The sequence below is a fragment of the Talpa occidentalis genome, unplaced genomic scaffold (assembly GCF_014898055.3).
Source record: "Talpa occidentalis isolate TD23 unplaced genomic scaffold, MPIMG_talOcc4v2.1 talOcc4.16, whole genome shotgun sequence".
Taxonomy (NCBI): domain Eukaryota; kingdom Metazoa; phylum Chordata; class Mammalia; order Eulipotyphla; family Talpidae; genus Talpa; species Talpa occidentalis.
This window is the reverse complement of record NW_023601653.1, coordinates 55623896-55646588: the sequence shown is the minus strand read 5'-3', so window position 1 is coordinate 55646588 and position 22693 is coordinate 55623896. Positions and strand designations below refer to the sequence as shown.

The 22693-nt window shown below is 38.4% G+C and overlaps 1 protein-coding gene and 1 long non-coding RNA gene across 3 annotated transcripts in view; one reads left to right on the top strand and one right to left on the bottom strand.

Moving 5' to 3' along the window:
• PDE3A (phosphodiesterase 3A) overlaps window positions 1-22693 on the top strand; it is a 290017-nt gene that overhangs the window by 208055 nt on the left and 59269 nt on the right. The window lies entirely within an intron of this gene.
• On the bottom strand, window positions 12932-22173 carry LOC119247653 (uncharacterized). Of its 2 annotated transcripts, XR_005125793.1 has the most exons (4): window positions 22071-22173; window positions 17892-17991; window positions 15805-16027; window positions 12932-13276 (listed from the first exon to the last, which is right to left on the bottom strand). It is a non-coding gene; the product is annotated as an uncharacterized LOC119247653 (long non-coding RNA). The 2 variants fall into 2 exon arrangements; XR_005125794.1 differs by lacking the exon at window positions 17892-17991.

Below are 22693 nucleotides of genomic sequence, written 5' to 3'. Positions count from 1 at the left end.
TTTTGGAGGGACAGAAAAAATCGGGACTTACAGAAAATTCGTGTGTTCAGATGTGGAAGAAAGAAAGGTTTGAAAGTCTGAGCTGCTCTCAGAAACTGCCCTGGGGTCCCAGCCTTGGGCCCAGCTGACCTGACTGCTTTATTCTCAACTCTTCCCTCTGTCAGAAAGGTCCATTTTTAATTTTATTTTAATGCCTGGAATTTCTCTAACCTTTAATTCACTGGGTTATCAAATACATTCTTTGATAATATACATGTTTCTGGGACAGTTAGTAGAATTAATTGATTTCTAGAGCCAATTTGAGAATGAAAAAAAAAAAAAGGTTTGAGTACCTTTTACCAGAGAAAGTGTTTGGTATTGTGGCTATAACTTCTATTCCTCATGGGAAGACCATCTGAGTTGTGTTACCCAGCTTCTTGCTTGCTTCCAGATTCTTTACCACAAGTCAACATGTAGAATTTTCTATGGCAAACAGACCAAGATAATTGGAGACTGGAGACTAGAAAGGTTGAAAAACTAGTTTTTTGCTCATTACGTAGTTCAGTTTGCTTCCACGGGCAGCAGTACCAGGGTACTCACCTTCTCAGTTTTTGTGGGCTTGTCCATGGCAGCACATAAAGCACGGATGTCAGAACCACTGGCTCAAGTAACAGAGCAGCCTGGAGTGGATGCCCATGGACTCCATTGCACTGCAAATGAAACCAGCAAATACAGCTGCTGTCACTCATCCATGTTCCCAGCGCTTACCCAGTGGAATAGCCTCCAAAGCTAGACAGTAAGAGGGGCATTGCCGGGGATTGTGTTCCATTTTAACTCCACTTTCTGGTTCTACCTTGGGGTTTAGGGACATTCTGGAGATGGAGGTGAAGATTGTCAGCTTCAAGCAGCACCTTTTGGCTTCCTATGATCCCATCTTCCTTCTCAGCAACAGGAATGGGGTGCTTGTCAGGCATGATCAGCCCCTTGGTCCAGATTGATGGTCCCTTGGTTCAAACCTGAGAGTTAGCATGATGTCAAGGGCCAGGAGCGTAAGACCACCATCCAAAGATACTATTAGGAATAAGGATCTATCAAGAAACTTAATCTGAATAAGTAAAGTGATAGAAATTAGAAAGGGAGGGAGGGTAAATCTAAAGTACCAACTTGCACACCAAGCAGCACCAAGGTATCAGGCAGAGAAATGCATTCATGGAGCAGTAGTTCACCCAGGGGACACCTGGACTGCAAGCACATGGGGATCATGGCAGTTCCGGTACTCATGGTGTTTGTATTTCCCATGAGGAAGCCTTTAGGAAGGCTGTGGTGTTAACAGCAGTGTCCTACTTTGCATGTCCTAGCTCCTCGTCCAATGTGAAAGTACAGAGCACTTGTGCCAGGCTTAAGTGTTGTTGTGGATATGACAATGGTCATTATTCATTATTGTTACAGGGCAGGGAGAGAGGCAGCCCAAACCCAGCAAACCTGCCTATTTTAAATGGGTTCTGCCATCCGCCACATCGACACAAAACATGAGACTTTAATGGGAAGGAACTTTAATACAACTATGAAACAATACAGGAAAGGCAAAGAATCTAGTTTCTAAATCAAGCACCCAAAGTTACCTGTCCCCTTGTGGGTAAAACTCCATCCAAATGGGATTGGCCCAGAGCAAGGCCCGAAAGCCTGCCATAAGTCTAAAGCATCTTCCAGTGGGGACCCACAGAAAAGGGTTAGAAACAACCAGACAAGCCCGGAAAGAAAAGAGCAAAATCAAAATCAAGATAAAAGCTGCCATTGTCACCTCCCCACGGGTCTCACCCACATCTGTGTCACCCAGTCCACGACCAAAAGACAAGCGAAGTTTCTTCACGTGTCTCTAGGCTCCATGTGCCCCCTCCAGGTCTCCTTCTGGCTCCCTCCTGCTTCCTTCCTCAGTCTCCTCTTCAGCTTCTCCTCTCCCTGCTCAGCTCCACCCTCCATTTGGGTGGGGCAGGGAACCTGGAATCTCCCCCTTTCCTGGGGACCACCCTGTTACATTATCACTACTCTAACATGTTAAGAGTTGGGCTGAGCATTAGTACAATTAACGCAATAAGTTCCTGAGTGTAACTCTAGGGGATAGTCATTTTTGCCAAATTACACTCCCCCCCCCCACTACATCCTGAAACAACAGCCCATAATTTATTTCTCTCTCAGCTATAGAAAAATAATGTCCTGTCCCTCATCTCCCTCAATCATGACATACATTTTTGATTGTGCAATGACTGAGTGTGTTGCATACATGAACAAGTGCTATAGATCAAAGATGGTCTAAAGTGTATCTACACTTTCTTTTTGAATACTGTGATGTGACAAGGAATTGATTAATCAGTGGTAGAGCTACCTTAGAGTCAAGTCATTATCTGGTCTTACTCTATTTTCAATCAGAAGTGGGCATTTTTTTAGGACCTGGTATCTCATACTCATCCTGTAACCCTAGGCACAATTCCTATTTTACAATGGAACAACTCCAGCAGCCCCTTCATAGATGGGACCTTCTTGTGCTGAAGGCAAATGGCCAAGACATGTGTCTGCTAGGGATCAGAGGCAGCCGTGCTGACAGCCATGCTGTGCTGAGCTCCGCTCCGGAAGCCCAGCTGAGGGGCTGGCAGAGGTGTTTTTGTTCCTTTCGTATTCAAATACTGCTAAGTTCATCCAGTGCATTTGGGTTTCAAATAACTTACACATTTTAACTTATCTCAGATAAGACAGAGGAATAAACTAAAATGTCTTTGTACTCATTTTTCTCGATGAGTATCGTTACCAAACAAGTTATCTCACTCCTGTTGGACGTTCAGGTTTTTATTTTCAGAGCAGGAAAGTCTGACTGGGCAAATAAATCAGTGCGTACATAAGTTCATTTATTAATTCGGAAAATATTTTTATGCACCTAGTAGGTATAAAATGGATATACATCATGTTAATCACTTGAGATAAAGTGTGAAATAACACACTTCACAGTCTAGTGGTGAAGAAATACATACAAACAAATAATTTTATTGCAATGATTTGACATATAATTAGATGCACACATGATGGCTGCCTAGCCCACCTCAGCTTGGTGCGACATGGGGAGTCAAGAAAAGTGTTTTTGGAAGAGTAGGACTGGCATCATAGAAAAAATAATGAAGATGGTAGGGAGGGTGGAGGATAGAGAACATCACCAACGTAAGAATAGTTGCCAAGTTATATATGATCATAACACAGCAGGTGGGAAACCTAAATAGCTCAGCATTTTGGGTACCATTTAAAAAGAGTGAATACTGTTTGCTGGAGAAAATAAAAAGTGGTAAATCTTAGAGGATATCAGAATGGCAGGATGAGTGGTTAATGAATGAATGACATGAGATAAGGAGGTGGGGGGGGGTTAGTGTGAATAATTTGGTGGAAGTTGGTTGCCCGATAAGGGAGACTCTGCAGCAGAGGAGCAGATTGGGAGACTCAGATAGTGGGAGATGTGGACACCATGTTGCACACCTCCCAGTAACTGTTCAGGGCTCTGGACCGAGGATTGAAGTGGGAGTTGTAGGAGGTGGTAGCTGAAAGAGAAAATGTAAATCTTCTGATCTAAATCTTCAGCTCTAAATCCTGGTGAAGACTTAAGAATCTGCAGAATGAGAAGACCAGTGGCTAGAAGGTAAAAACTAGGGATTTTAAAAAGTGGAGAGATGGAAAATGGAGGGGAAATTGCAAATGAGAAAGAAGGATTTTTCAGAAAGATAGGAAAAGGCTTAGAAGGGCATATAACACAGGAGCTGGGGGAAGAAAGGTTTTCAGAAAATGAGCACTGCCAACACTGTAAACTTCTATAAAGAGTCTGGTAACATGGTGGAGGGGAAATACCCTGTGAATCTGGCAAGTAAAAACCACTATTAGAGTGGAAACTAGTGTTCTAGAAGTTGGACTCATTGGTTTGGGACATGAAATGGAAAGGAAGTAAATGAAGACACTAAATGTTAGCTGTTCTTTGAAAAATGTTGGTGGGCACTTTAGATGGTAGCTGACAGGCTGGAGTGTGGAGAACACAGATGAAAGAAAAATATGAGGGGTCCTAGCAAAAGAAAAACTTGAATGGGTCTAAAAGTGTAGATTTATGGACTGAGAAAACATCGCTAGTATGAGAAGTTTGCTTGGGAAGTGTCATTTGAGTGGAGTAAAAGAACTCAAGTTTTGGAGTAAAGGAACTCTTAATGCTTCCTGCCATCTTACCACTAGCTTTGTCTGTCCTGAGTGCCAGTGCTTTGCTGACTGCTTTGGAAAATTCTAGTTGACCAGTCAGGAGTACGTGAGTTGCACTGAAACAAGTTCTTTACCAGCTGAAAACTACTACTATTTCCTATCATTACTAGTCCACAAAAAATATTTACTGCCATAAATTCCTCATAACTGACATTCAGCATTTTCAGCTTATGCCCCAACTTTCAATGTAGCTACTAGTAGGGCCTCCCGGGTGGTGCAGCAGGTTGAGTGTTGCGCTGTGAAGCTGTCCACAGCCTCTGCAGCGCCAGTTCGATTCCTGGGCAGCCAGGGAGAATCCCACATGGCATGCAGACCTCTCCTGCCACGCCCGCTGCTCCCCTCAGCAGTGTGTTTCATCAGTCTGCCTGTTCTGCTCCCCTCTCTGTCTCTGGTGAATTCTCTCACCCTCTCGCACCTCTGAGTGTATTCCAGTTCTTGTATAAATAAATAAATCTAAAAAAACAAATAAACAAACAAAAACAAAAAACATAGCTACTAGTAGTCTTCCAAGTAGAGAGGCAGTCATTGACTACTTTTGTGGGTGATACGGTGAAAGGGTGGTGAATCTTATTTGTTTAATGGTTTGACATAAGAAACCTTTTTTTTTTTTAACTTCCCAAGTCCATAAGAAGAAAGACTTCTTCCTCATCACCTAAGAGCACATGAGATGCCATGTGCTGATGAAGCTGGAAAACTAAAAGGGTAGTGTTTATTTTGTGGAAGTGGAAGGGTTGACTATAAGTCTCCAGGGTTACCTTTCTTTAAAGGTGTAAATGATCATTTTACACTAAATAAAAGGAATTTAAACATTGTATATAATCATGTTCACAGTAGTGGAGCTACTATTTTATTTTTATTTTTTTTTTATTGCAGTAACATTGGTTTACAACATTATGTATGATTGAGGGCTATAGAGTCACACATCTTCAGATGTCTGTCACCAAACCACACCCACCACCAAAGTACCCATAATCTTCCTCCATCGTCCTTTGGGGCCCCCCACTCCTCATCTGGTAGCCTCAATTCTGCAGTCAGATTTCTAACATTTACTTTGGTTTAGTTTTGTCCAGTTCTTTGTTTGTTTCTTTATATTTCACACAGGCTGTGAAATTTGTGTTTGAAATTTTTTTTTTTCCTTTTGACTTAACTTTGTCAAACTACTATATTAGCAATGGCTCACAATCCATTCCCTCTTAGTTTTTTCTTCCATATTCTAGAATTTTTCAGTGCTGTAAATGTTCATTACTGCAAAGAAAAGCACTTCTGTCAAGTGTGCACTATGCCTGAATACTCATCATAAAAAGCAGCCTGAGAGTAAGCAGTGGGCCATGAAGAAGTCAAGGACTAATGAAAATCAAAGAGCTCATCCACAGGGAATCCATGGCTACTGCCTCTGCCTTCTCCAGTGCTCCCTTTTATCCATTGCTCTTGGGATTCTGTGCTGCCACTCAGTTGAGTGTGCTTATGGCTGACCAGAGCCTTAAGTAATGCCATGCCCAGTAGGAGGTGGTGAGGATGGGAAGAGGGTCTTGTGTGACAGGAGGGCCAGGTGAAGGTGCACTTTTCAAACTAATGAGAATGATTGAGATTCTCCAAACTTTTGAGATCCATTTGTAAGACCATCCAGTTGTATGAGAAAGCAGGCTCAGTAATTTAACCATTATGTTTTTTGAGTGCTTTCATCATGCACTCAAGATCACAAACAATTTGTGGAAGCACAACATGATAAGGGATTGGGAACAAAGCCCTCTAGAAGCTTGGAGCCTCACATGGCTGTTGTGATGCCAGTTTGGGAATGAAGCTAAAATATTTGTATGTGTTGAAGTTTAATCTTGATCTTTAATACCAATATAGCAGAGAAATGAAGGGCTTGGTAGAAGCAAAGGGGTGGTGGTGGCATGTTGGAGGTGATAATCCAGGATAGATAAGGAGGAGAAACAGTAGTAGGATACAAAAGAACTGTAAGTGGAAAAGTGGGGGGGAGGTGTTAAATTATAAGTCACAAAAAGCTATGATGAGAAGTTGAATCTTGTTCGTTAACGTTGGGAAATGGTGGAAGAATGAGTAGAGCAGTGTGTTCATATCTCTGTACTGGAAATACTGAGGCAGTGGTAGGAAAAACCTGGAAGACAACACCTTCAGTCATCTTCATGGGAAATATTGGGTTGCCAGAAAAGCCATGATACATTTTTGCTTGAAAAACATTGAAAAAAATACATCATGACTTTTCCGACAACCCAATAGTAAGACCTGGGTTAAGGCAAGGGCACAGAGATTCTAAAGGGAGAAGTAGTTGACAGAGATTCTTTGGTAGAAATTTCCAGGTAGAGTGACCAACTTGATGTCAAAGTAAAAAAATAAAGAGTCATTTAAAAAAGAAAACCCAAATTGTCCAATTTGGATGAGTCATTTTGTTGTTTGGTAGGAAAGAAAAGGAGATTCCCACTCACGATAAAATCCTATTTCTATTTAGAAAATTACATTAAGTTAAATTAAAATTTCCAAAAAAGGATTAAACAAACTCTGGATATTTTCTAGAAGAATTGGAGAGAAGACAATTCATTTGAACTAATCAGGTACCTTTTTGCTGAGCATGGTCAAACTTGCTGGGAGAGTGGGAAATAAATATAAAAGATTTTTTTTAATCTTCAAGAAGCACACAAAATTCACACCAGTGTTAACAGAATGTTGTGTGCCAAAAGCTTTTATAAATGGCATTTTGATGATTACATTTCACGTTAAAGGTCTATGGCGTGTGGTGATAGGAGTGGAGGCGTGGATATGGCTGTTGTGCTGGACATGTGTTGGACACCAATCTCTAGCCATCACCCTCTGTGAGCTCCCTGGGTCTGCTGAGCCTAAGATAATCACATCTCTTATTCTCTTGTTATATTCTGCATGTAATAAAATAGTAACTGAGTCCAGGTTCTTAAATTAAATTGATTAACCCAGACTTGTAGGCAGATACTTTATAAAATTTTTCTTTCGTTACCACCTACTTATCTACTCCTGGTATAGACATTTGGTAAAATCTTGTGATGTTTTAGTTATTTCCAACCATAAGTGAAAGAAAACTTTACCTGGACTAAGTGTAGCAATAAAGAAATGTTATTATCTCTCATAATAGGAAGGCCAGAGGAGAGAAGCCTTTGGGGTTAGTAAGTTCTTGGCTGAGTAATGTAACAGACCTAGGCTCTTCTGTCCTCTTCTTTGCTGCTGTCTACACTATTGGCTTTATCTTAATATTATATTATTGTATGTTCTTTAGTTTGCCATGAGAACCAGCATAGGAGAGTATCCATTGCTTCTGGTCTGTATTAATAATGCTTTGCTTATTTGTTTAATGGAATAATTTAATGAAAGCTCTTGGGCCCTATTTCCACTTATTTTAGGTAACAATCACCTATTTTGAGATAAACTAACACTAAAATGGACTGGAATCAGAGTGAAAAAACTACCAGTTTGCTTGCAGCCTTCTTCTTAATTTCCAGGGGAGGGGAGCACCCACATTTTCAGTCAGTAGTTTTTTTAACATCTTATAAGATTGGAATTTGAAAAGATGATTCCTGAATTTATTTAGTACTCCTGGTCTAGATCTTGGTCTTAAAAAATCCATGCTGAATCTTGACAAATTATGGACCATTTGCTTATCTCAAAAACAGTGCCATTGGTGTCCTCACGGCATATGGAAGCACTGACAAATAGCAATTATGGCCACAAGGAAGAGCACGAATCTATGACATAAATGCTGAGTGACTCATTGTTATGACCAAATGACTTCTTTTCTTGCTAATTTCCTCCATTCCCCAGCAACACATGGTTGCTAAGTGTGAGGAGTTAGGGTACCATTTTGAGATGCTTCTCATATAAAACCTTTATCATCCTGTGCAACATCTGCCTATTAAGTATCTTGGTAAGCTACCGGGATCTGCTGACCTGAGGATAATTATATTTATTATCTGAATGTCTCATAACATTCTGAGTGTAATGAGATTATAACTGAAGCCAGATTCTTAAACTGAAGTAATTAACTCGGACTTGTAGACAGATACATTATAAAATTTTAGTTTCATTACCACCTAAAAGGAAAATGAAGGCAGATGCTTCCTATTGGCAATAGAAGTCTCCACAAAAGCCCACCCATGTTTCCTTCCAGAAGCAAATATTATGAGATTGGTTTAAGTGTGAGAAATAAGGACAAAAGGATACATGACATTTTCTGTATGGAGAAAAAGTGATTGCAGGGTCTTCTGAAGACTTCATTCTGGAGAGACTCCAATTTGATTTTTTTTTTTAAGATGTGAAAAAAGGGAGCATACCATGAATTCTCAGAGTTTACTGATGACGTTAATAACTTTTCCTTGATAATGAGCAACCTAAGTTGGTAAAGATTAATTGAAGAAAGAATTTGTAAAACTAACAACATGCAGCAAATTGGCAAAGTTCTTTTCTTATCATCAAAGGTAAGTGACCACACAAAGGATCATTTACCCAAAAATCTGACAAGCAGTTTAGCATGAGATTAATAGCATGAGGTCCACACTGCCATGGAATTCCACCTCTGTCATTAGTTACTGGTATGACTTTGAGCAAAGGACTTAACCTTTTGTGCACTAGTTTCCAACTCTGAAAGTCATTCCCTTTCTAATGCCATGTTTACAGCTGTGAGGTGCCTTCCAAACAAGAAGTAATACAAACAGTTCTTCTCTGTGTGCAAAATTGTTCACAGATAAGCTTACCCTTTCTCTTCCACTTAGCTAGCAAGCAGCCAGCTCTCAAATTCTCTAAGCTGCAAACTCCCTGCTCTTCACTGGAGGAAGCTGGAGAGACTGGAATGTAAATTTCAAAGTTGAAATGTGGGTGTTGAGCTTGGAGAGCTCTAAGGGTGAAGATTTTGAAGAGACTCCCCAGCCACCAGAGGTTTCTGCATTTGAATGATAATATGTTGGCAGCCAGTCCCCCTGCCTTCTCGTGCTTCCGTTCTCTAGAGAATTGAATTTTTTTAAGATCCTACTTTGAGGAGAAGTAGTGAGGATGAGGGGTGACCCAGGTCAGTGCAGCCATTTTCCAAGTTTGCATATGAAGGAACCACATGGTTAGATGTAGTTTTTTGAGACCTGGACTCCTTTTCTCATAATCAAAGGCACTGTGATGCAGTCACAGGGTCCCCTGAGTTGGCTCTTTTAGCCTCTGGTTCCTTCTGTGCCTGACCTTCTTCCTCAAGAGAGTAAATTGCTCTAGCCTGGCAGCCCAGGTTCATTCATCTCAGGAGCCGTATGACAGGTTTCGGTGAATACTTATTGAATATGTGAGGCAGAAATGAATGTTTTTCCTCTGCCTCCATGTTCTCTTTTTGAATCACACCATTGGTAAAATGCGTTTTGTCATTTTAAAAAATTGCAGTGTAATCAAAAGTGGGTATGTTTGCAAGGAAAACCAAAAAACGGGGGGCGGGGAGTCTCTTATACTTTCATACCTATTGTTATATGATTGCATAAGTGTTTTGTGAGCTGCTCCTGAAATTTCATTACTATTTCATTATTATTTCTCCAGAAAAATGCATTCTAAGTTCCAAAAGTGATTGATCGACAATGGTTTTAAAATATGAGGTATTTATAAGTTCGGAAACCTTCTTAATTTATAGCATCTTTGATTTGTTTTAGAAACTGGACTTTGTTGAGTTTTAAATATGTATTTGTGAAGTGTTTCATGTGTGGTTCAAACAATTTGGGACATTTAATTCAGAGATTTGCTCACCCCCCTGTGTTGTTTACATGATGGGGGGTGGGGTGGGGTTGATACATACATAGTAAGGAGAACATTTTCTTAGACAGTTGGGTAAAACCAATGTGGATATATACTCTCACTAGTGAACTATCCACATTTTATTTTGTGAGGTCAGGGGCATTTGAAGAGATTTCTAAAAGGAGAGACTGAAAGAATGTTGTGGACAGAGTAAAGAAGGTTAGTGCAGGAAAAAGTATATTGCTTTTTTTTTTTGCACGTCCCATATCGAATCAGTTGACAAGAGCAGTTGATTCTCCTTATCATTATTCTCACCTCCTTCCTGATTCTATGCTGCAAGTATATTTGTTTCCAAATTCATTACCCTGGCAACCTTGGTCAAATCTGTCTTCTCTGTCACTCTTTAATCTTCCCCCAAGTTCCACATCCTTTTCAAGTAAGTCACTTCCTCCTTGAACATCTTCCATCACTCAAATTCTCTACTGATAGTGGGCCTCCCTGGTGGCACAGCAGGTTGAGTGCCACACTGTGAAGCTGTCCGCAGTCTCTGCAGTGAGGGTTCGATCCCAGCCGGCTGGCGAGAATCCCACATGGCGAAGCAGACCTCTCCTGTCTCACCTGCTGCTCCCCTCAGCAGTGTATTTCAGTCGGTCTGCCTGTTCTGTTCCCTGCTGTGTCTCTGGTGAATCTTCTCACCCTCCAGCACCTCTGGCCTATACTTCCATTCTGGTATAAATAAATAAATCTTTAAAAAAAATTCCCTACTGATAGAATTAGAAAACTTTGCCTTTCATTCATGGGCATCTGAAGTCTGGCCTCCTGTTTCCTTTTCAATCTTACTTTCTGCTAATAAAAGCAGAAACCTTCCATGCCTGTCAGACCAAACTACTAATGGAACCTGCTTCCGCTATGTTCATACAAAACCTCATGCTGACGTCATGCTTCCTCAGGCCTTCCTGTTCTGCCCTCTCCTACTCTGCACCTTTTCTTTCACCTCATGAGATCTCCAGCCCAGTTGGCCAGTCTTTTCTACCACTTTGTTGCATTTTCACATAAAATTCCATCCCCAGGGACCATGGAAAGTACACAGACAACCTATGGGAGTCTCTGACCTCAGCTGGACCTTCAGTATTGCCTGAAAAATGAGCTAACTCTTGCCTATTTCCTATTTTCTCTTTCAAGCATCATTCATCCTCCTTTGTATCTTCAGCCTCAACATCGCCTGTATCACTCTCTCAGCAAGAAATTCAATGACTGATGTACAGAGTAGATAAAAGTCAAAGAGTAAGTACTCATTCAGCTTCTCACCTGCAAATCTGTGAACATTCTTCTTCCTCACTGTTTTCGTGGGGAAGGTAACCTCTAGTGAAATGTTAGTTCCCCTTTCCTCTCCTTCTTTCTCTTGAGCCTTTCTTTTTAAAGATTCATTTATTTACTTATTTATACAAGAACCAGGGTACAGGCCAGATGCACAGGAGCGTGAGAGGATTCACCAGAGACAGAGTGGGTAACAGAACAGGCAGACTGATGAAATACACTGCTGAGGGGAGCAGCGGGAGAGACAGGAGAGGTCTGCTGAGCCAAGTGGGACCCTCGCCGGCCGGCTGGGATTGAACCAGTGCTGCGGAGGCTGAGAACAGCTTCACAGCGCTGTGCTCAACTGCCTGCACCACCAGGGGAGGCCCTTGAGCCTTGATCTATTTATCATTCCACTGATGAGTTCCCCCTTCAACATTTATTGCTTGATCACTTGCTCACCAGCTCTTTTAAACAGTTCCTTCTGAGTACTGACTTGTCTCCATCTTCCATTTTAGAAATTGTGTTCATGAAATATTGTCTCTATTTCTCCATTCTCAAATCTTCCTTTCATTGCTTCAACCATGACAGTGTGTCTTGCAACCTGCGTACTTCACCAAAACTCTTCTCTGTTACCAGTGTGTGCCTAGACACTAAACTCGTGGATATTCATCAGAATTCATTAATTTCTCAAATGTATTGGTCGCTGCTGGCCATTCCTACCCTCTTGACCCAAATCTGTCTATGGCCTTTGTGACCCAAAACCCAGATTTCACTTGTCTTTTCTCATTTTCCCTTGTGGATTTCTCTTCTCCCTCTCCCTTAAGAGTTGGTATTAGATTAGGGCTCTGTATTCAGTCCACTTCCCTTTTGTCTTTCAAGCATCCTTTATCCTCCTTTGTGCCTCCAACCTCAACATCACCTGCATTACTCTCTCAGCAAGTAATTTACAGAATAGATAAAAGCCAAAAAATAAGTACTCTTCCCATAGTATTGTGCAGTTGAAATGACCATTTCTGTGTCACCCATCCACAAACATCTATTTCCAGTCCAGTTTTCTCTGCTGAGAAGCAGCTTGAATCCTGTCATTGTCACACAAATATTTTAGCATTCACATCAAAGTGTATTCCTTCTCCTGTGACCCCTGAATTAGGGAAAAAGTCTTAACTACCCATTTGCCCCAAGCCCTAAATCTGCAAGTCAGCCTAACATCTGCACCCACACACAACTGCTACTGTCACTGCTTTGCAGGAGATTCTCATGGATCAAATCATCCATCAAAGCTCTTGAGTTTGGCTCATATTCTTGCCATGATCTGACCCCTCAAACCTTTCCAGATACATCCTGAAGCATCCTGTATACTCACCTCAGCTTTATCCCCAGAAGACCATTCATCTCTATCTCTAGTCCTGCTAACATTTTCTCTTTTCCCAGAAAATATGTATCCATATACCCTAATCCTCTGCTTCCCATTTCCATCTATGTACCATATTATAAAAAATATATAGTTTCTTTTTATCAGTGCTGTTACTTCTCTTTGCAGATTCACTGTTTTTGGGAAGGAGTTATATCAGAATCAGTTTGTTGAATATAATTTCTATTCATGACTCCAACATATGTAATTGAATGAATACAATTTTTATTCATGACTCCCAATCTAACAAGTCTCAATTTTTTTATTGAAGATGGAAACCTAAAATTGTGCTAGATGAAATTTTTCAGGTAGCTTCCAGAAAATTCAATCATTTATTTTAAGGAAATACCTTGGACACTAATTAGTTTGTCTTCTTACATGTCTTGGCGGCACAGATTCAGATAGAAGAAAATGACTTTTCTTTGGCAGGTCAGAGTATGTTACTTCGCCTACACTCATCTCTGATGTCATTGCATGCTTACAAGGAAATAGATATGAAAATTGACTGTACTTCAACTGATCAGTGAAAATGAGTCTTGCTTTTATGCTTGGAAAACTTTGAGCCTAAAAGAGAAAGACAGACGTTCATCAAATGATCATGCAAGGAAAATCAAATTGAGAACTGTGGCAAGCATTGTGACGAGAATCTGTGAGTACATCCAAGAACTAGTTAGGAATGCAAAGTTTCTCAGAAGTTGCAGCTCCCAGGGTTTTCCACTTGTTTTATTTTTGGTGCTTCCAGTGTGTGAATAGCAGGAATACCCCAATAGGCATTCCCACTGAGGCCAGTCAGGATGCTACTCAGAAGTCCAGGCAGACATCCTGGAGCAGGAGTAAAAGTGAATCAATAGCATAGAAAAATGCCCCTTGCCATGACAGGAAAGACTGTAGTGATAACACAACATGGATAAAACAACTGCCAATGAAGACTCACAAACCATTGTGTTAGGACTGTACAATTTTGTAGGGGTTGGGGGGTTTGTTTCATGAATATTTTCATCAAAATAGAAAATTACATGTGGAAAAAAATTACATCAAGGTGTGTGTGGAAATGGGTCATGTTTGCCCTGTGTATCTTAGAAAAATGGAGAAAGGTGGTAGAACTGATATATTTGCAATTTAGATGCATTATTAATGATGTAATTATAGTTACACTTTAGCAGTGATCCAGAGAGATTGAAGACAATTTTAAATTTTTTATTACTTTCTACCGATGGTGTTATATAAGTTACTCCTTTTTTTTTTTTTTTTTTTTTAGTTTATTTGTTTCTGTGAATAAAAAAACTAAACTCTGCCTGTTAACTAGGGAGCCGCACTAATTCAAAAAGATATTCCAGTTCTTGAAAAAGGCAGAACACTGCCATCTGTTGTTCACTGAAATTGTTTCTAGACTAAGCAAACAAAAATCTTAAGCTTAATAGCCATTCTTAAAATTTAGCAAACAGAAGACCATCCACTTTGAGTTCTTACTTATTTCAGGTTCTGAATTTTTTCCAATCATACGCTACAAACTTGTGCTGGACCAAAGATGATAGTTTCTTCCATAAACAGAAAGAAAAATACTGTTTTATTTACATAGCAATTTATACTTAAACAATCTTTCCCACCTTCATTTGCGGGAACAGTCACATGGACAGCTCAGAACCTGGACCCCTGTTTGTTTGTCAGCCCCTCATCTTCTTTCACTGTAGAACCAGAAAAAACCAGCCTGGAAATTGAAGGCAGCTATGCTTATCTTCTCAGGAATATGAGTGCTTACTCGAGTAAACGATTTAAGAAGTGTGGTCACTTCCTGAATAATAAAACAGTATTCTGTGATCACTGTTGTGTTTGAGGATGTTGAATGAAATCACTTGAAGATACTTAGAAAACATAAAAACAGGGATTGCTTGAACAGTTAGGAGCTTGTTTGCAGGTAGATGGTGGGAAAACACAGAAGGGCACAAAGCTTTGTACTACACCCCACTGGATGATGTGGAATTCTCTTTGAACATCAGAAGAGACAGAAGTTATGAATTTCAGTTACTGCTGGGGTTTGCAATGTCTCACATCTCAAATGGAGCCAACAGACAGAGATGGTGTTGGAAAGCAGTTTGATGAAGGGTCCTATATGCTTTCCTCCTACTGTACATATATATTATCTTAAGGAGCAAATCCAAATGTAAACTTATATTCCCTGCCAGAAAATTAAAATAAGCAAACATCTGCTTCCTTAGGATGGCGTTGAGCCAAGGCTCAGCCTACAATGAGTGACTGCAAAATTTTCACATGATTTCATTTTTTAAAAATTTCCCAACCAACTTCAAGTCTAAAGTTATAAATGGGTCCTATGAAAGTATAAACACATAGGCAATTTTGCTGGCTCTGAGGTCAGAGCCAGTAACACACCGAATATCGTTTATCAGCAGCAACTCATCTTCCACATGAATTTAGTACTTGAACGCCCATGATACTCCTTCCTGATGTCGCAGACAGCTTCCCAGGCCCAGCCATCGAGCCCCAGGGGTGGCAGACTACACTTTAGAGGTGCAGGAGGAGACAGCTTCCAAAAGCCCACTGGGCATCCTTTCCCAGCACTGAGGAACAAAGTTGGGTAAGAAAAGTCCCAATGACTCTTTTCTTTTATGTGTCATCCCTCACACTGTTTACTCCTCTCTTGTCCCAACTCCCTTTTCCCCCAAAGAATGTTCTTCCCATGCTCTGTTTCCCTCCCAGGGTGCCTCCCAGGATGACTAAATAGAAAGAAAAAAAAAAAAAAACACTTCCAACAATGGAGCTCAGAGGCCTGCTTTGAGAATTCCTTTCACATACTGTTATAAATCATACCAGTGCAATCACCCATGTTAACGGAAAGCAGGGCTTTTGTACAATTCCTTTCTAAGTGCCTACCATTAATCTCAGAACTATCATGAGTATCTGGGCATAGGGAGGACAGTATTTATGACTCTATTGACCTAGAATAAGAAGTGAAAGTATTTAGGTTTGGGCTTTTGTTGTTTGATTTGTTGTTATTGTTAGAGAAATCCTGTAGCTATGCTGTCTTCATTTATAAGGAAACTACTGTTTCATTAGATGCAGGAGAAAACACCTACCTGCACAGTACACATCCTCAGCCCAGGTTCCGATGCGTTCCTGACAATGGTCTTGATATGTGGTGGTCAAACAGGCACTGTGGGCTGAGCGTTGTTCTGAGGTTGTTATGTGTGGGGGTCACTTAGTCACCAAGAATGCTACTTGGTCCATAGAATAATCCAATTCTTAAGATGCTGAAAATAATTTCTAGAGAGATGAAAAGGTCCCCGCATCTCAGTAGATCTGAAATTCCAGCACAGACAGTCTGACTTCAGAGTCAGTGCCATTGAGGGCTCCATGCTCTACTGCATGAAGCAAAAATGTGATAGTACAGAGTGAATAAAACTTCCTCTCTTAAACTCCAGCTCTTTATGGCAATGCTTTCCAATGTCTCACATTCACAATTTCCAAATCAGTGTATGGACTTACACCTTTTTATCCATGCACTAATTCATAAGCTGGACTTCATTTTCATTCCTTATTCCAGGAATAGTCATGAATAGCTTTGACCTTACCATTCTTCACTATCTCATTTCAAGTGAAAGATACTGAATTTAAAGTTGTTTGAAAACCTCTCAGCAGAAATGATTGGGAGCAGTCACTGGTCTTTTAAATTTCCAAGGGGTTTAAAACAGAAAATCAAAGAAATATCACGTTTATTTCTGTACCTTTAGTTATGCATGTTAACTAATACAGATCACAAAAAAGAGAATTTGGTATAACTTTGGCAAATAATCAAGAAGTTTTCTCTTTGAGTGTATGTTCACTATATTGACTGGATCTCAAGTTGTTTCCCTGACATAGTCCACACCCATCCTTCATTGTGCATATGTGCACATGTCAGGGTTTTCACAAGGGCAGTGACTTAAACACCTGAAGCACACTGAGTTGAAAAGCAAGAATGTAAGTATTTTCTTTTTTGAAACTCACAGTTACAGCTCTCCTACTTATTTGAGCAAAAATCAGTTTTAGGGCCCCACCATTCTGAAGTCTGTCTAGGAAGTCTTTAGAACAATTGAACTTAGTTTTCAAGGAAAAGTTCCATCTTTTACTCACCTATCAGAGTTTCTAGATGTCTTATTAGCATTAAGTTACAACCACAAATAGAACTGATCTGAACAGATTTGGGACCAGACAGATGTGATAGTTGTCAAAGTGCAGTTCTATTTTGGGGAGAAGAGTGTGGAAGTTCTAGAGAATAGTATGTTCTCCAGGAAGGTGCAAGGTCCACTAGGCATTTACTCTAAGAAGAAAACAGCATCATTGATTCAGTAATAAGTTTTAAGGTAGACATTGGGTTAAGATTAGCAAGCATTGGAAACTATTTAAGTCTACTTAAATATTTTGAAATACTTAATGATGCTAAGAAATAAGTTTTGACATCATTTCTTCCTTTGGGTGTGTGTGTGTGTGTGTGTGTGTGTGTTATGTGAACATATGATTTAGAGTTAAGAAATTGAAGTAATCTGAGAAAGATCCAGCACAGTTTCTGGTTTTTCTTTATCTGAGGGTTCCAATGGATACAGTGTTGCCTACCAAAACCCTGTCATTGCTTTTGGAACCATCATAAAATTTAAAATGTATTTTTAAAAATGCCCTAATTTGAGGCATATACCATTTCAACTTAGGTGTAGTAATTGTCTCAACTCAAGTGTTAAACATTTGCACCTCTCTTTGAGCTCCATGTGGAATTACGAAGAGGGAACCTGGGACTTCTTTTCCTTCCATTACATTACATCTCCAAAACCAATAGCACATGATAATGTGCTATTATTTGCTTCAGACTATGTCCGAAGACTTGAGAATGATTACATTTCTGCCTCTGGGCATGGATGTAATCAGTGTATTTTAGTAAGTTATCAATTTCATCTTTGCATCTTAGTAATGTGTAGGAAAAAGAGCTGCAAGTTAACTACACCAGTGCTTTCTTCAACAAAATTTCTCAAGAGTTAGGTGTATTGTCTTCACCCCCTATACCAGATAATCCCACCAATCATTTTAAACAACAAATTGCTGTTGCCATTCATTTTTACAATCCCATTCTGATTTTCCCTTGGGCACCTTCATTTTCTTTTAGTGAAATGTTTGCTTCTTTCTCTGCATTTACCTTTTTCCTGTAGTTGTTCTTAACAATTTATTCTTCCAGAAATTCTCCATCTTGAATAATGTTTTGACAGCAGCCCAAACACAGTACCACAGTAAATAATCTGCATGTTAGTTAATGATACATAATTTTACTTTATATTCTGTTCATGAATTTGACTTATTGGTTAGAATTTTGCATAATTTGCAATTTATGAGAATTTAGAAACTTAGGTATCCTTCATAGAGTTCAGGTTGTTCTATCTCCTCACACACTTAGAGCTTCCTCCTTAATCATGCTAGTGTGTAATTTAAAAGTTTTAGTTTACCAGTTGCAAGAGTGAAAACAAATTGATCAATACATCTAATCTAGGGGCTATGTTTAATGTTGAGTATAAATGTATATATTGTTGTGTCTTTAATTTTTATCTGTCACTCCAAATTTGCTGAGTCTTTCATTTACTCTGAATAAAGTAACTTGGAAATAAGTTACTACAGCAAGGTCATTTTATTTGTGAAAATCTAAAGCCTATGTTAGCTAGGACATCCTGGAGCTGGTGAAGTAGATCATAAAGGAGGAAAAGGAAGATACTAAGAACACTGGGTAGTACTTTGGAAAGTGGTGAACTTGCAAAGAGAATCAGCTATTTTTGGTTTGATATATAAAAGTGCACTTTACCCCACTGTTTATCAGACTTAAATTCCAGATTTTCTATTTAAAGGTGGCTATCCAAATGTGGTTGTCATTTCAATAGTGTCTAGGGAATTATACTTGCATTTTCTTAAATGTTAAATATAAATATTTTTATTATAAGAATAGCCTGCAAAGTAGAATGTTTTATATTGCTTGGGTCTTTTTTTTTTTTTTTTTTTTTTTTTAGGATAAGATTTGTTTGGTCAACTACTCCGTAAAATGACTCAACTGTGGTTTTATGCTCAGTATACTTCATTTCTGCACTCAAAGATGATCTCAGACTGTTAGCTTAGATTTTCCTTTAAAGTAGCTTTCCTATATACTTGACCTTCAATATTTATTATCACTGAGCTTTCACCAGTTAAATGACATATTTCTGGGTGTTATTTGGTATACCTAGAAATCTAAATTTTTTTTAAAGTTAAATAGGTGTGGAAATATCCTTTTGTATGTCACTTCATTGCTTCACATTTTATATCATATAATCAAAAGCCTTATTAACCAAACCTTTTCCCCTTGAAATCGTTAATAATGACTCCCTGGACTTTGCCTTTTATTGAAATAGCTGCCTGTGCCTATCTTTCATTCTTTCAGCATTTCATATGTGGTTAGCATTTAGTGAATTGTTGGCAAATGAATCTGATTGTTCATTGTAGATTTCATGTTTTATTGAAACCTTTAGTTGTTTGAGCCAAAAAATGGTGATACTTTCTTATGTATGATGTAGCTTTCAGCTGTTCTACAATTCTGTTCTTGAATCAAAAATCCTATAAAGCACAGGCTTAACTTAATAGTATGCAGATTTTTCTCCAACAGTTAATGTGTTCACTTTGGTTTCTTAGTCAATTCCAGTATGGATAGTTTGCATCTTGTTGGTTTGAATATTGCTTTTGGTTTTGCTTAAAGACCCTTGCTTGTACTAAAGCTCTAGCTGAAGTAGCATTAAAATACATAACGTGCTTATTTTCTAACCTCTTATGTAAAAGTAACATTGACTTGTAAGGATGAGTTTTTCAGTTCTGTTCCATTTTTAAAGTTACTTTGAATTTTTTTTAATAGATTTTTTTTTCTTTAGCATGTAAGAAATTGCATCCAGGCCTCCCACATGGCAGGCGAGAATTCTACCACTAAACCACCAGTGGTGGTAGGGATGGTGTGGGAACATTCATCTAGAGGTGTGAACCCATACCCCTAAATCAGACACTATTGTAAACTGTTATCTCAGTTAAAAAAAAGAAAAGAAAAGAAAAACAAAAACAATTGAAATAAAAATTTTAAATTTAGAAAGCTAACTACCTGACAACCTTACATATGTCACTTGTTAAAAACATCCAACCTGGTCTTATGTATACTTGATTTAGAAATACGAAATATTTCTGAAAATCATAATACAGCTTTCAAATGCTTAAACAATAAAATAGGCTGGCCCGAGGGGGAATAAAGAAATAACATCCATTAATTTTTTTCAAAGACAAAATGATTTCTAAAAAAGACATAAAACTAGAAAATTATAAAAAAGACTTAGTCTCTCACCATTCATTTAAAATTATAATTCTAATTACCAATGAACATGCTTTACATTTCCTTAAGATTTGTAGGTTTTCTATAGTAGTATTTTGAGAAAGTCTCTTAATTAGTAGAGCATAAACTCTTAATTTCACTGTCAAAAAGTCTAAACAATTTTTGTCCTAAAGGAAAACAGGGTTTCACCTAAGATTTCACTTGTTTAGAGAAATAGTGACTTGTTAGTTTACTTTTATTAAAACAACATAGGTGGAAATAAATATTACTGTTTCAAGCATCCCTCCGGGCGAGTTTTTTAGAATCATAATAATTAAACATGTACTAGAAATACATGTTTCTAAAAATGTTAACCGGTTTAGTGGATTTTCTCATGAACATTTTTTTTTTTGGAAGTTGACAATGTGGGTACATATGTGAAATATGCACAATTACATGTCCTAAAACTATAGCTACTGGTACACTTAAATTTACAGTTGGTTCATAATAGATACTTTGGCTTCTGAGCAGAGAAAATCATGGCACAGGATTAAATGATGCTTTAAATATTTGCAAGTATATTTCAGAACTTAAGATGAAAAATTGGGCATTTATTTTGTCAAACATTTATTTTGTATGCTGTATCAGAGTATATGTTTTTGCAGCCTATCTGCAAATATTTTTGTGTTCTGCCTATCTGCAGATATTTTTGTGTTCTGCCTATCTGATTTTTATTTTAGCATGTTACTTTTGGTGAATAAAAATACAGTTAATAAAATTATCTTCTTTGAAGACTTGTGCTAAAAAAAATCAACTGCCGCCATTATTATTATGTTATTGCTATTATCCTAAAAAAGTAAAAGACACAACTGTTCTATATGATATCTTCATAGAAAACTTTTCCCTTGCTTATACTCATTTCAGGACATGCAGGTATTTTCCTGCATGTTGGGTTTTTTCATAATTACCATGTTCTTCTGATTAAAAAAATATATATATTCACTTTGTATGAGATACTTTCCCCTCACCATGGAACAATATTTCATAAGCATTTTTCCAGATAATCATCTCTCGATCTACCCAAATATTTTAAGCAAGTATGTACCACTATATAACACAATTATTATATAATTTTTATTCTTACCTATTTATTGCTTTATAAGCATTTGTGGTTGCTTTCTTCAGTGGTCACTATAAGAGTTCTACTCTAGTCCCTGTGTCTTTGTCCTTATGTTTGAATATATTGTATAGTTTTTCTTTACATGTCTACCTTATTTTTGCTGTACCATAAGATACAATATACATTTAAACAATAGATGACAGACTTAGCAAAATTTCCTTCTGAAAATATTGGATTATATTTACTCATTGCTCATTTCCTCCAACCATTTCTAATACTTGGTGCTCTCAGTCTTGGATTATTTTGTCATTTTGAAAAGTAAAAGTTACTTTTATTATGTGGATTTGCATTTTTAAATTTAGGGAGGCAAATAGTTGTTACATATTTGATCACTTTTATTTTATTTAAACTGTCTATTCATTCACTCTATCCAAGTTTGTTTTTTATTAAACTTTTTTAAAAGCTCTTCCTTTGGGTACTCAAGAATCTTCGTTATGGTATGTCCTCTTAGGTAGAAGTATTATGCCTTTATTTAGGCAGATCCATCAGCTACATCTTTGACAGATTATGAATTTGTATGATATTTTAATGGTCTTCATAGTTCTGAGATTACAGAAGGGTCCACTCTATTTTCTTTTAATAATCTTGTAATGTTATACATTAAAATTTTTCATCTCTCTGGAGCTTACTTTTAAGGCTGGTGTGAAAGAATGATGAAATTTCATTTTTTCCTAAATACATAGCTGCACTTACAATACCCTTTTATTGAAAAATTCTAGAATTATTACTGCTGTTATTTATATCATTACTGTTAATGAGCACTTACTTACAATTGCCAGTACACTATTAAGTGCTTTATATATATTACTCCTTTTAGTGCTTGTAATTACCTTCTGAGGTCACTACTTATTACTTTGTCCATTTTACAGGTGGAGAACTGAGCGTCTTGCCAAAGACAGTGATCTAGAAAGTGGTAGGGTCAAGGGTCAGGAGTGGGGTTGGGCAGTCTCATTCCAGAACCTATTACCCCCCACCCCACAAAGGGCTACACCAGGTAACGTTCTGTGGAGTCCTCTGCCTTGTCACGTGGCAACATTCCAATGTCACAGGTCCTCTCTGTGCCATTTTTATGCTTCATCTCTGACCTTGGCCTTGACTCCACCCAGCTCTCCCATCTTCCTCCTGGTTTCCATAGCTGACCTGGTTCTGTGTCCTTCATTTCTCCAGCAAATCTAGGGTGATAACTGTGAATCTGGCAGGGAGTGTGACCAAGTATGACAGATGTGCCCCAGCATCCAGCAGTGAAATTTCTGTATGTCCCAACCAGAACAAGAGGGACAATTTGTGAATTTGAACAAGACTGAATTGCTTTTCTTGCTCTCTCTTTCTAAATCTCACATTAAAATACACTTAGCCTTTGAACAACACAGACTTGAACTGTATAGGTTCACTTTTCAGTTATTCTAGCACAGTACTATAAATTTATTTTCCTTCTGATTTTTTTAAAATAAGT